The sequence below is a fragment of the Heteronotia binoei genome, chromosome 2, assembly GCF_032191835.1.
Source record: "Heteronotia binoei isolate CCM8104 ecotype False Entrance Well chromosome 2, APGP_CSIRO_Hbin_v1, whole genome shotgun sequence".
Taxonomy (NCBI): Eukaryota; Metazoa; Chordata; class Lepidosauria; order Squamata; family Gekkonidae; genus Heteronotia; species Heteronotia binoei.
Window position 1 is genome coordinate 129,213,392 of NC_083224.1, and position 11,167 is coordinate 129,224,558.

The 11,167-nt window shown below is 45.1% G+C and overlaps 1 pseudogene; it reads left to right on the forward strand.

Moving 5' to 3' along the window:
* The first annotated feature begins 1,968 nt into the window (after nucleotides 1-1,968).
* On the forward strand, nucleotides 1,969-9,614 carry LOC132567348 (AT-rich interactive domain-containing protein 4B-like; annotated as a pseudogene).
* The last annotated feature ends 1,553 nt before the right edge of the window (nucleotides 9,615-11,167 follow it).

Here is an 11,167-nt window from a genome sequence, read left to right on the forward strand (position 1 = left end):
GTCACAAACGTGGAGAGGTACAAGTACATTCTACCAGTTCCCAGGGGGGGCTGAGCTGCAAGCCCATTACCATGATATGGTCTATTTATGTCATTTCAGGAGCAGACTAAAAATGGGTTTTTTTTCATGATTTAGGAGACTGTAGAGTGGTGTGTGCATAAAACTGTATCTGCCTCAGAGAAGTGACACTTGGCAGGCTAGTACTTGGGAGCCTACTGAAAGCCACTCACATGTTTGCCCCTGTTAAATCTATGTTAATCAGTTCAGTCAGTCCTCTTCTTAGGAATGGGTTGGTGAGTGGGTGAGGAACTAATTCCAACCAAAACAGAACTCAGCTGTGGGATATATAAAGCAGTACTATACATGACAACGGCACCTTCTGTTAACAAGAGTAGAGTCTTTCCATGCAAGTGGAATTGGAGAATGCAGCAACCAAGTAGCTTGGAGCACTCACACATTTAAAAAACAAAAACAAAACTAGGCTATGTTAGAGTCTGATGGGAAAGGACTAGTTATTCTTTATTCCCTTACCATTTGTTCTTTTGCATTTCTATGGCAGTTATAACAACCTAGAATAGTCTTGTTGGATCAGACCAAAGATCAGTCTGGTCTAGCAATCTGATTCTGCAACCTAGATGATCCCAAGAAGACCTACAGACCTTCCTCCATTGTTGTCCTCACAACTGATACTGGGGGTACAATGTCTCTGAATAAGGATGCTCTGTTTAACCATGGATAAACCTATCCTCCATGAATTTGTATAATTCTTATTTATTGCCACTTAAATTCCTGATCATGGTTACATCATGTGGCAGTGAGTCCCATTGTCCCATGTATTATAGAAATACCTTATTTTACCATTATTGATGACAGTTGAAGCATTTGTATATTACCACCTCCACCATGAAAATACTAAAATATAAAATAAGGAAGAGGTGCCATGGTCAGACCCAGGCCTGTAGCTATGAGGGGGCTTGTGGGGGCACAGCCCCCCGACTTCTGGGTCGGCAATTACCCAACCAGTCCCTGGGGCCTCTGCCATAGCTCCGGGGGCTGCCACTGGCCCCATCAGCAATTTGGCCCACCGGGGGCAGAAGCAGTCTCAGCCTCCCCCTGGAGTTAAAGGGCCAGCAGATCAGCTGTTTCGCGGGCCCTTTAACTCCAGGGGGGAGCTGGGGGTTGCTTTTGCTGCAGCTCCCAGCCTGGATCGCAGCCACTTCTCCTGCCCCTTCCCCTCCCTCCCAGCCCTGATCGCACCCACTTCTGCTTTTTTCCCTCCCACCCAGCCCCAATCGCCACTGCTTCTCCTCGCCCCTTTCCCTCCCACCCAGCTCCAATAGTCACCGCTTCTCCCCACCTTTGTTCCCGCCCTCCCAACTCTGATCGCTGCCCCTTCTCCTCGCATCTTCCCCTCCCTCCCAGCCCTGATAGCAACCACTTCTCCTGCCCTTTCCCCTCCCTCCCAGTCCCGATCGCAGCCACTTCTCCTGGCATTTCCCCTCCCTCTCAGCCCCTATCAATCTCAGCAACTTCCTGCCCTTTCCCCTCCCTCCCAGCCCTGATCTCAGTCACTTCTCCTGCCCTTTCCCCTCCCTGCCAGCCCCGATTGCCTCTGTTTCTCCTCGTCTCTGCTATTTGCCTCTCCCCCCACCTGTTCCCGTGAGTAGCCCCATGCCTGCTGCCTACTCGGAGGGCTACTCATGAGTAGGCAACAGATCCGGTGACTGGGGCAGGGCAGAGCTGTGCTGCCTAGCCAAAAGGGCTAGGGCCGGCCCTGCCTGTCACTAGAGGGAAGGTCGTGTGGGCCGCTGGGGGGCATCAGTGCTCCCCCAAAAATGTAAATGCTCCCCAACCTTCCAAATCCTGGCTACGGCCCTGGTCAGACCACTTGGTTTTGAAGGCCTGGCTGGGTATTTCCACCCCCTCCTTCTAGGCAGTTAACTCATTTATGCTCACCCATGGTGACTAATGGGTCCAATTGGGTTCCAGAATGCTCTGCAGGATCCCATGCCTTCTGGTGCCTCTGTAGATGAGCTGATAGGGGCCTGGAATTCCTGTCTCTCTGAAGCCATCAATGAGGCAAGTGGTTTGTTTGTCTCCCTCCCCCCTCCACCACTACCATGGCCACAGCTAGCCCCTTCCGGCCACTGCCACCACCATGGTGGTGTTCTGCTCACCCCCCCTCCCTCCCCTTGCCATGACTAAAATGAAGTCCCGCTGTTGGCTTCTTCTCACAGGCGTGGGCTGTGGGAAAAAGCTGGCAGCAGGGCTTAGTTTTAGTCATGGCGGGGAGGGGGGGCAAGTGGAGCACCACTACGGTGGTGGCAGCAGCCAGAGGGGACTAGCTGCGGGGGGGGGGGGGGTGAGTGGAGTGCAGCAGCAGTGGGGGATGGGCAAGCGAAGTGCCATGGTGTGGGGGGGGGGGCTGCCTAGAGCACTATTCGCCCTAGAGCCACTTTTGCTCAGGGGGATGAAATGGGAGCCTACACAACAAGTGATTTTCGCAGCGTGCTTGCAACAAAGTTACAAAAGCATCTTAAAGGATGCTTATGAAACCCTATGAGATGATGGTGAAGGCTGCAAAGAGGGAATTCTACTCAGCCTCCATTGTGTCTGCTAGCTCTCACCTATCACAAGTATTTAGTGTGATTAGGTCCTTGACTTCCCTCACTGAGTGGGACCAGAATAGATATAGGAATTCAGCCATTAGTTATGAAGCATTTCTGAGCTTTTTCGTGGAAAAAGTCTTGTCGCTCCATCACGACTTAGCTGGCAATGTTGATATAGTATGTGAACTGGAGACCCCTTGGTCATCTTTGGATTCAGTTTTTGATTCCTTCAACCCACTCTCTCCTGCTGATGTTGACAGGGTCCTGGGTGCTGTTAGGCTGACCGCATGCCTCCTTGACCTGTGTCCCTCATGGTTAGGTAAGGCTGGTGATGCAAGGATACAGGGTCCTCTGATGGATATTATCAACCTGTCCCTGAAGACAAGGATCTTTCCACAGGGTCAAAAGGAGGCCGTGGTTCTACTACTCTTTAAAAAACTATCTTGAATCCTTCAGATCCTGCCAATTACTGCCCAGTTTCAAACTTACTGTTTCTGGCAAAGGTGTTTGAGAGAGTGGTAGTTGAGCTGGTCTAGGGATTCCTGGATGACACACCAGAGCTGGACCCATTCAAATCCAGCTCCCACCCCAGCCATGGGACAGAGATCTTGCTGGTTGCCCTGACAATCTCTGTAGACAGCAGGATCAAGGTGGGTCAGCACTACTGCTGTTGCTTGACTTCACAGCAGCATTTGACACAGTGATTTATGATCTTTTGACTCACTTAGGGGTCTGTGGGTGGCCCTTCAGTGGCTCTCCTCATTTCTCCTTGGTTGAGAGAAAGGGTGGCACTAGGAGAGGATGTGTCCTCTAGGAAATCCTTACTATGTGGGGTTTCTCAGGGGGCACTCATCTCCCCAGTATTATTCAGCATCTATATGCACCCCTTTGCCCAGCTGATGAGAAGTTTTGGGCTTGGGTGTCATCAATGTGCTGATGATATGCAACTGTATTGTTATTGGGCAGCTGGCTGGTCACTGCCCTGCAAATACTGGCTAATGGTCCGGAGGCTGTGGTGGATTTTTTTTTTTTTAAGGCAGGCTGAGACTGAATCTATTAAAGACTGAGGTTCACAGGGGGTGGGGGGGGGATTGGAGTTTAGGCTTCCAGCTTTTGACAGGGCACTACTAACACTGGTGACATCTGTCATGAATCTGGGTGTGACCTTGGATGCCTCCGTATTAATTGAGACCCAAGTCATGCACATTGCCAAGCTGGCATTTTTTCATCTCCACCAAACTCGGCAACTGACTCCCTTCTTGTTGAGCCCTCACCTAGCCATGGTAAACCATGAAACAGTCACCTCCAGACTGAACTACTGTAACTTGCTCTATTCTGACCTACCTCTATACTGACCTAGAAACTCCAGCTAGTCCAGAATGTAGTGACACAAGTCCTAATTGAAACATCACAGACAGCACATATTCAGCTAGTGCTGCGCTAGCTGAACTGGCTCCCAGTAGAGTACCTAGTCAGGTTCAAGGTCCTGGTATTGACCTTTAAGACCTTGAGTGGTCTGGGACCAACCATACTAAACCATTTACAGGCCATCAAAAACAGCCCTTGAAATTGGGCTTAGAATACAAAAAACAAAAACAAAAAACAAGTACAGCTACTTCACTGCCTAGCCGCTGTTGCTTGCAACTAGTCTTAAGAGCAGCCTCATCATAAGAATCTGACAGCCTCTACTTTCCTAATCAATTTTTGTTTTTCATTATGCTTTTTAACAGTCATGTATCCCTCTCAATTCTTATGTATAAGGCAACAGTAGGTAAAATGTTAATTTCCAAATGCAGCAAAATGTATCTAAGAATATCTTCCTACATTGTGAACAGAGTAACCAAAGAATGCAGGAACCCATCAGTGATGGCTGTCCAAACCCATTCACCATATAAAATCAGTTTATTTTTTTAAGCCTTGTGCGGTGTCTCCATCTGGGAGACTCAAGAAAGCAGCTCACAGTCTGGCAAGTTAACACCTTCCAGTAGTCATCCAACAGAGGAAGAAGCGAGTACTCTTAATAGGAACTGGAGTTTGGGTATGGTGCCACCTCAGAATGTGCTATGCCAAAGAAGCTGGGAGCATCTCCAAATTAATTGCATTTTATCATCCTGTATAAGTTGCAAGCTATGAATGGAGATAAAGAAGGTCCCTTAATCAGCTACTGTGATGCAATCTAGAGCTAAGATTGTATAAGGTTCAAAAAGAGAACTGAAGATATACACACACAAACACACACCCCTGAGGCAAATGGCATGTTGGAAGAATTTCTGTGATTTGGTGTTTTTTGTTTTGTTTTTCATTTTACTCAAAGCAATTGAAGGTAGGGTGTGTCTGGCAGGGGAAAAAAACAGGCAGTGAAAGACTCCTTTAATCTTTTATTTTCAGTTCAAAATTGTCATCCCTAACTACTTTTTTCACATATCAAAATTCTATATTTTCCTCTGTATAGGTTTTTAAAAGGTGTTGATGGGAAAGATTTGGAGCTAAAAAGGACCAGGGGAAATAATCAAGTAGCTTCTGTCCATGTGCAGTTCTTCCAGGCTGTCCTAGAGGGTGGGATATAAATTTAATAAACCATAAACCATAGAAGACCCACATAACAACTAATAAAAATAATGTAATAAAAAGAAGCCTTGCCAAACTCCAACTAGACCCTACAGGACAGTTTACATATATACCGCTCACATACCTGGGAGTGTAAGGAAGGCAGGATGCTAGAAATGTGGGAACTGAATACAATTTGTCAATTTATTAGTACAGGCATTTGTCTACAGATTACAAATTAACTACTGAAAACTATTTTCCATTCTTTCCCTCAAAGGCTTGTCAATAAACATTGAGGACAAATGAAGTTTGGTACATATTCTTTGCAGATACATGTTGTTACCATTAAAAGAAGGAAGACTAAGGAACAGATGGGAATCAATTAATTATAGCAATCCAAGAAGTTGTATAATGCCAGAGGAGGCTTAGAAGCTTTAAGTCCTCAAGTGAAAACAATTAAGCACTGCAGGTATTTTGAAAATGGTTAAGTTAAGAGAATGCTGGGAGCTAAATCTGGTGTCATTGGTGAGAATAGAAGATATACAGAATCACTTTTCCTGTAATTATGCATTATTGTATAAGCGTTTTCATGAGTTTAAAATGGGGGGGGGCATTAGTACCACACCAGATACAATGTTCTATTTTCAATACAAAAAATCCTTCTTCAAAGATATTAAATGCTCAGGGAATGTCTAGTACTTCCTTTTAAAAAACCAGTACTGATGACAAAAAAATCTTGGTTTAAATGACTGGTGATTTATTTTCTGTTACCGGTTCCATAGAAATATCTCATGTGCTGAGAATGGGCTCCAAAATGTTTTCTCTGCCCTATGCCTACCCCCTATCTGTGGCCATTGTATACATACAGTAAACTCCTGTGAGACTGCAAGCCTAGGTAGATACTTAGTATCAAAGTGCTATCACATTACTGCTGAATATTTTCACGATTGACCTGTATAAATAATTTGATATTATGCAGCCAGTATGGTTCCATACAAAAAAAAATCATATTGTTATGTGTTCAATCATGGCATAATTATTTCATTAATGTATAGCAAACAAAAGCAAGTAGGTCCCTTCTCTCACAATCAAAATAAAATCTGTCATTTACGCTGGAGCTCTAGAAATAGTGATAAGGCTAAAACTATAAAGGGTTCCATATCTTATAACACCCTTGTTAACAAGGTCTTGCAGTATTACTCAGTGTGTAATTGTTTGCATAATCTAGATGAGGTATTAAAACTGTTTAGACCACTTTACATGAAAAAGAACCTTGATATGACAACCCTGAAGTTAAGAGGAACAGCTGTTTTAAGGGTGACTGTAAAAGGACAAAAAGGCGCATTCAACAGAACCGTCATGAGTTTAAAAGTAACTGTACAATAACTGAGAGTTGGTGGAAGTTAAGACAATGTACAGAGAACTAATTATATAAAATATATAATTTGATGCCTTTGAATAATTATTTGATGCCTTTGAATAATTATAAAATAAAATTTCCTGTCAGAAATGGCACCTCCCCAGAAAGGTGGAAAGGTGGAAGGGGTTGGACAGGCAGAAAAGACAACTGCTATGGAGAACCCCAGTCAGGGAAAATGGAACATTGTATCTGGTGCGGTAGAAGTGATGAGGATGCAGATAGAGCTGGCAAAAACTGAGGCAGAAAGAGGCAGATTGCCAAAATCCAAGCAGAGCAAGAGAGGGCAAGAAGGGAGGCAGAGGAAAGAGAGAGAGAAAGAAAGGTAAAAAGAGAGCAGGGGAAAGAGATGTATATACAAAAAATTAAAGAGTTGCAATTGAGAGTTTCATGGCAACAGGCAGTGGCACCTAGAAGGGAAGAGTCTAGAAATAAGATTAAGGGCATTAGTGGGCCAACATTTGATGTGGCACTAGCAGAGGTCCCTATTTAGGCTTCCCAACCCTCCCGCCCTGGCGGGGGACCCCCGAATTTTCAGCCTCCTCCCCCGCTCTTAAAAAATCTGGGGGCGGGGAGGAGAGAGAACATACCTGTAGGCATCATGTTGTTTTACAGCTTGGGATCCATTTTTAAAATGTGTCCCTTTAAGGCTGCACAGGAAACAGGAACGGCCCCTCCCTTTCTTTTCCTGTGCAGCCTTACTTTCGTTTTCACAGCGAGCAAATTCTGCTGGAAGAAGACCAAGTACGGTAAGTATTTGTGTGTGTGAGAGAGAGAGAGAGGGAGGGGGCAGGGAGGGGGGATTTCCTGGTATGGAGGCCCTCCCCCCCTTTAGAAAGTGTGGGGGAGGGGAGGGAAATGTCTACTAGGCACTCTATTATTCCCTATGCAGAACGATTCCCATAGAGAATAATAGGGAATTGATCCATGTGTATTGGGGGCTCTGGGGGGGGGGCTATTTTTTGAGGTAGAGGCACCAGATTTTTAGTATGGCAGTAGTGCCTCTCCCCAAAATACCCCCCAAGTTTCAAAAATATTGGACCAGAGGGTCCAATTCTATGAGCCCCAAAAGATGGTGCCCCTATCCTTAATTATTTCCTATGGAAGAAAGGCATTTAAAAAGGCGTGCTGTCCCTTTAAATGTGATGGCCAGAACTCCCTTGGAGTTCAATTATGCTTGTCACATCCTTGTCCCTGGCTCCACCCTCAATGTCTCTTGGCTCCACCCCCAAGGTCTCCTGGCTCCGCCCCCAAAGTCCCCAGATTTTTCTTTAATTGGACTTGGCAACCCTATCCCTATTAGATATAAAAACTTCCATGGGAAATGGAATATGGGAGTTTCAAAAGAACTGGATGTACCCCTTTTGGTGGGAAATGATTTGGTCTCTCAAATTCCATGGGAGGAATTAAAAATAAATACAGTTGCCAGCAGTAGGCCTGAGGCTTCACTACAACAGACAATAGTAGCTGAGCAGAACTTATTCAGCAACCTACAGAAGATGATCCCAGGGTTGAAGGTGCTGAAACTTTGTTGCATAATGTGCCAGCAGCTGAGTCCCTAGCTGAGCAGTGGCAGAAAGCGGACTCGAATAAATAAGACAAAAACAAAAAGTATTTGCAGTAAACCCACTCTGACCAGGAAAATGAATTAAGAATAATTAAAGAGAAAGATGAGAAATATTCTCCTAAAACCTTTAAATTGAGTCACTCATCAAAGACACCTTTTAATGCCAGTATATTACTTGAGATGGCATCCAAACCAGACAGCACTGAAGAAAAAAACCTCTGCATCAGCTCCAACTAAATCTTTAGAGATTGCTTCCATCGCTAATGAATGCAAGCTTCTGACAGCTTTGATGAAAGTGAGAAGGATGATGACCAAAGTGTTCCAAGTGCAGATAACAATTGTAAAGAGGAACCTCAAGATGATGATGTGAACAAAGAAAATAATGAACTCTGTACAGAAGAGCAGAACAGTTTATGCTTTCCAGAAAAGATTAAAAAACCCTTGCTGATGCATCTAAACCAAAATCCAGATCTCCACAAAGACTGCTGTGAGAGCAGGCAGAGCTATCAGATGATATTGACTATGATGGAGAAAATGCAAGCACCAAGAAACGGAAAGAGGTTAACAAAGAAGCAGTAGATAAAACAAAGCCACGAGTAACACATGGTAAATGGAGGATTGGTGTCACAGAGGAATGTTTAAAAATTGTGGCAGTCGATATTAATTCTAACAAATCAAATGGCAAAGACATGTCTAGTGTGGAAAACAGTAGCAACAACTCCTCAAATCAAGATGAGTGGAAAAAATAAATATAACACCAACAAAGAAATACCGTGGGTTAGAGGAGAAAAGGAAATCTTTATGGACAAATGGTTTTTATTCACGGTTCTCTGAAGTTGCAGAAAAGAGAACAAAACTCCTAAATAACTCCAATGAAAGACTTCAGTGTCCCAGAGTTAAAGAGCAACAAGATCTGTGGTCCAGTATTCAAGGACCTAAAAACATACACAAGGAATTTTTTTCAGACTCTGACACAGAAGCAGCAACTTCCCACCACATGCTTCTCCAGAGGATGCTGTTCCAGAGGAGCATCTGATGGAAGAGGAGACTGCTTTGTTCAGTGCCACTCAGATCAGATGACAAGTCTGTTGAGGAGAAAACAATTGAACTGAGTGACAAGCAAGTTGAATTCCCAAGTAGTGGCAGTAATTCAGTGCTAAACACCGCTGCAGCCCCACCAGAACCAACACCATCTGTAACTGCAGCAGAATCCAGCAGACATCAGTTCAGTGTATCTGTCTCTGCAAAAACAGTGTATCTGCCAAATCTTCAGGCAGAAGAGAATATATTTCCTGCAGGAAAGAAGTCTCAGCAATCCAAGTCTCCAAGAGCACAGATTCCAGCAAAATGTAGAGAAATTTTGCATCCAGACCTTAAAGAACAGACTAATCATTTGCCAAAACTTTACCAATGGCGTTTCCAAATGGCTGATTTGGAAAATATGAACTATGCAGAATGCCTTACAATAATTTGAGAACAGCTACAAGAAATCCAGAAACACAACTTGTCTTTGAACTCCAGAATAGCCTTGGAAGGATCAGATGAAGTGGTCCATAAGGTTTCTATTGTGAACTATTTAGTGTTCATAGGGACAGGGACAAAATGTGTCATGTTAATATGATGAACCCATATTATGATAGAGGTAATCCGTTCCTTATGGCCAGAGGGGAAAAGGAGGGGGTGTTGGAATTAACGAGGTGGGGAAAAATATCAAAAGGGAGTACCTTACATCAAGTGCATTTGGCCTCATCCCTGAAAAAAGACCAACAATGTCAGTTTAAGGTGGTCTTATTAAGGTACCAACATATATTCTCTTAACTTCCCTGGGAGAAGCAGCCTTGCCAAACACTGAATTGACACAGGGGATGTGAGGCCAGAGGCTTTGCCTCCATATAGGGTGATGGGTCCAAATTCCACCAGCATTGCTAAGGAGGTTAACGACATGTTAGAAGAAGAGTGCAGACTTATACCCCACCTTTCTCTCTGAATCAGAGACTCAGAGCGGCTTACAATTTCCTATATCTTCTCCCCCCACAACAGACACCCTGTGAGGTGGGTGGGGCTGAGAGGGCATTCACAGCAGCTGCCCTTTCAAGGACAATTCCTGTGATAGATATGGCTAACCCAAAGTCATTGCAGCAGGTGCAAGTGGAGGAGTGGGGAATCAACCCCAGTTCTCCCAGATAAGAGTCTGCACACTTAACCAATACATCAAACTGGCTTTCTGACCTTGAACTAATAGTACTGTCTGAAAGTCCTTGGGCCTCCCCTGTCATCTTGGTACCCAAACCTGACAACAACCTCAGATTTTGTTTTGATTACAGAAGGCTGAATAGGGTTACAGTACTTGATGTATATCCCTTGCCCAGAGTGAATGAATTAGCAGAGACAATTGAAGAGCAGCCCATTTCATCTCCACCCTAGACCTTACAAAAGGGTACAAGCAAGTGGCCAAGGACCCTAAAGACCAAGCAAAGACTGCCTTTGTCACTCGGGAAGGACTGAAACAGACTAGGTGATCATTTTAGAGGGGAGATTATTAAATGGTCATCTGGTCACACCAGCCTAGCCAGCCTGGCAACGGAAGCCTTCCTCTGGTGGGCCCACCCCAGGTGGAAGTGGCCACCATCCCAGGGAGAAGGGAGGGAACATGGTCACTTGGAGGGAGGGCACTGCCTAGTCCAGCCCCCCCTCTGTCCCCACTCCCCTCCAGTCCAACTGCTGGCCTCCCCCCACACTTTAAAGGCCCTGCTGATCAGCTGATGGCACAGGAGTGGTCCTGCACACCCCTCGCATGCAATTTTAATCATGGGGAAGGGAGTGATCCTTAAACAGAGGCAGGTGGAAGTTCATGAGTTTAGTCAGGGACTCATCAGGAAGGCCCTGGGGGCTCAGGGAAGGCTGAGTTGGAGGCTGTCAGAAAGTTGGGGTGGGGCCACCAAAGCCCCCCTCCATAGCTATGGGCCTGGGAAGAAGAGAAACGTAGTGGATCCCTCCCATTCTTGGCATTAAAAATCATAACTGCAG